Source organism: Erythranthe guttata, chromosome 12 (genome assembly GCF_056151865.1).
Source record: "Erythranthe guttata isolate IM_541 chromosome 12, IM_541, whole genome shotgun sequence".
Taxonomy (NCBI): domain Eukaryota; kingdom Viridiplantae; phylum Streptophyta; class Magnoliopsida; order Lamiales; family Phrymaceae; genus Erythranthe; species Erythranthe guttata.
In genome coordinates, this window is record NC_142544.1 from 11681225 (window position 1) to 11685000 (window position 3776).

The window sequence follows — 3776 nt, forward strand, 5'->3', positions numbered from 1 at the left end:
GCTCAAATCTAATATTAGGTTAAATAAATAATTTAGCCGTATTCCCCGGCAACGGCGCCAAAAACTTGTTGGGTGCTAAATACCAACACGCAAGTGTACGTATCGTAAACAAGTAGTAAAGTAGACTCGTGAGAGTCGGATGTCGATCCCACAGGGAATACGCAAATTATTTAATCCTAAGTACCAAATTCTCACAATTGTTATTTTTATCCAGCCTACGCAGGGTTGTCAATTTAATTAACTAAATAAATTAAACTAATTAAGAAAGCAAGTAATTACGAGAAAATATCAATATAAAACGGATCTAGGATTTTATCTTCCCCCTATGCGATAATTCTTCACCCAATTAATCTCCTATCATGCAAGTTACGATTCCCGATTATTAACCCAAGACACGAAATTACTCATAACCAGCTGTCGCTGCGTTATAAGCCTATTATTCATAAAAGATTCACTATATGTCTATGCAAACCTAGTACAAATAAAGCATTAAATAACAAGTCTCGCAAACGGCTACCTAAGGTATTATCTGTATGTCTACGATAATACATGCAATCAACACACGCATTCGGTGAAAAACTACTCAAAGGCTCTTCTATCCCTGTTCTAATTATTAAAACGATCTGTCAATCAATTCTAACAATAACAACTAGCAACATAAATTAGCTACGTTCATGCGCTAAATAAGATCAAGATAGAAGAAATAATCGAAGAATTAAACTTGCATAAAAGTAGAAAAATAGGTTCGAATTACTACATAGGGTTCCAACAAAATCCTAGAATAAAAACTTAGCTACTCATGTTCGTAACGAAAAGCATAATAAAAATATGAAAGTTCATAAAAATCGAAGAATAAAAGTAAAAGGAAAACTCGGATGAAGATTCGTCAAGTCTTCGTCTTCGTTCTCTTGCTCCTAAAGTGCGTGTAGAAAGATGAAAGATAAAAACTAAAGATAAAAAATCTAATTGTGTGCTTTTGGCCTTTAAATAGGGTGCAAAAATATAATAGGGCGGGTTTCCTTGTGTAATTAAACTTCCTTCACTGCGCCCCTACGCCCATCCGGACGGCCGTGTGAGATTAGGCTTTAAAATCCGGACGGCCGTCCAGTCTTCAATTCTTCAGAATTCTGGTTTTTTCACTTTTGGCCCACTTTTTCTCTGAATTTGCAGTTTTCACCCCAAAAGTTGCCAATTCTTCAATTTGCACCTAAAATACAAATAATAGCCCTTTTAAGCACCAATTATCGTTAAAACACACCAAAAGCTCCAATTAAAAGGTACAATTAAGTGTATAAATATACACTTAACACCGAGCGAGTTGTCTCCTCGTGGGAGTTGTCTCGATGCGGGTTCATAGTACCGAGGGAGTTGGCTCCTCGTGGGAGTTGCCTCGCAACGGGTTCGTAGGACCGAGTGAGTTGTTTCCCCGTGGGAGTTGTCTCACTGCGGGTTCGTAGTTTCGAGCGAGTTGTCTCCTCGTGGGAGTTATCTCGCAAGCCCCCCAGTCTCGATTCGATATGGGCGACAAGTCGAAAAGGGTACCAAATCGTGTCGAGAGTAGATCGGTGTTGTAGTGTTCCGTTAATTGTTGGCGTGGCGTGGAGAAATAATAATTTTTATTTATCTATTGGAGAGCGCGCGCAATTTGGTGAGGCGCATTGGAGAGAGCGCGCGATTTGGTGGAGCGCGTTGAAATTTGCACGTGATTACACAGCCTTGGAAGCCGCGTGAGAGGGGAGGAGGCTGGTGAGCCGGGCAATCATGCCGCGCGAATTGCCATGTGAGAGGAGCCGCGCGAAATAAATCCGAGCGGCTTCAAGCCACGCGAATGTTGTGTGAGGACGAGCCGTGCACGGAGCCTGAGGCGAGGAGAGAGAAATGGTGCAGCATGCGCTTGAAAAGCATGTGATGTCACACGCGCGTGCTGCGCACGCGCCCTTATCTCTCTCTATTTTTTTCTTTTTCTTTTCGCGCGCCAACCGAGCCGCGCGTTTGCCAAGATGATCGGCGCCCCACACGCGCGTGAGGTGCACACGCTGGCAGCCTTCATTTTTTTTATTTTTTTTGGCACGTGGCCCGAGGGGCATGAAATTGTAGGGTCTTCATTTTGTCTTCATAGTTGGAGCAGATGAGTTTACCCACTACTATTTCATTTGACGTCTATACTATATGACATTGTCATTGCTAGGAATGAGGAGCTCGTAAGGGAGAGGCGTTGTCTTGGAGGTGAACGTGGGTCTCTTCGGTTATCTGAACCATTCGAGGAGCGGGGAGTGGTGGATCCAGTGGGGGATTTATCTGCACATCACGATGTGGATCCTGATTACGAGGAGGAGTGGCAAGTCAGAGCCTCCGCGAGGTGGGAGGTTGTTAGCATTGGCACGTTCTCTCCGAGTAGATGACTCAGGGATATCATGCGCGCTACGTGATCTTGTATGCGTTCCCACAGACGTCGCCATTATGATGATGCTATAAATAGATCCCCTTAAATAAATGAGGTAGGATGAGGTGGGAGAGCGAAGTGGATCACTGCTCACGTGCTAGATGGCCCAGAGATACGTGCAAACATAGAACACATGAACTAGCCCGGGGGTTGATCCGGCGGAAACCCCTCCAACGCTCAAGTCAGACGTGTGGATTGTAGGAAATAGTTGAGAGAATATGACTTGTCGTATTATTCACATAATAGGGCGGGCGTACCTTTAATAAATGAATTAAATCGTTATTTATACTTTGAGATTGTTCGGCTCAAAACTTATTTGAAGGTGATTGGGCATCGGTGGTAGTGATATTCAATATTGGACTCATGGCCCAGTAGGTAAATAAATTGTAGGCCCATTGGGTTGGCCCAATTAGGCATATCAACAACATTTTGTAAACTATGAACCAGGCTTTAATTGATTTGGTACAAATCTAGTGGAGGTTTGTATGTTCTAAATAAGTGCTCCATGTTTACAAATTTTGTTAGAGTAGGTGACCAACAAGCTAACTTGTGGATGCGGTCTTTCTTTTTTACTTTTAAACAATCTATTTCCTTATTAATGAAATTTTATTTTTGGCAATATATTGTCCCATTTTATTATGCATAGATATAAACCTTATAGTTATTATTAAATTACTATAAATTGATATAGGAGAATCATGAGATAATTCATTTAGTAAGATAACTATGAAAGAAGTTTTTGGGTTACGTCAATAATTAGGATAGTGGCATATCACGTTCGAGATTAGCACTTAGTGTATGTGAGTTGAGCCTCATTTGACAGCCACAATGTAGTGACATTGGCATACATAAGTGGGTTCTCATAGTCTATGAGTTCACTGAATTCCCTCGTCCTAAAATCTCTAAGTGGCTCTCATTAATCGAGTAGAGATTTTATGAATATAGTTGTACACCATTAGTTCTTAGGACCTGATACAACTCTGCGACTAAAGTACGAAAACTTCAAAGTTTTTTGAGGCAGGACCCCGAGCATGAAAACTTTCAAAAACCTTGATGGTTTTGTGATTCGGAGCACAAAAAACTTCAATTTTTTGGGGTTTTCGTGCCCTAGAACACGGAAACACCTCAAATTCAGTTTTTCTCCTCGAACTCCTTTACCTAATTCGTAAATACATTAGTTGAATCGAAGTAAGTTAGTGAAAATTACCGTAATCGAGAGTCGTAAGTGACGGATTGAATGTCGATAGTGTAGATGATTTTTGGATACTTGAGAGAGTTTTGTGAGAATCGACGATAATTTTGAATGGTTGAAACCCTGCTGCGACTAATCAAA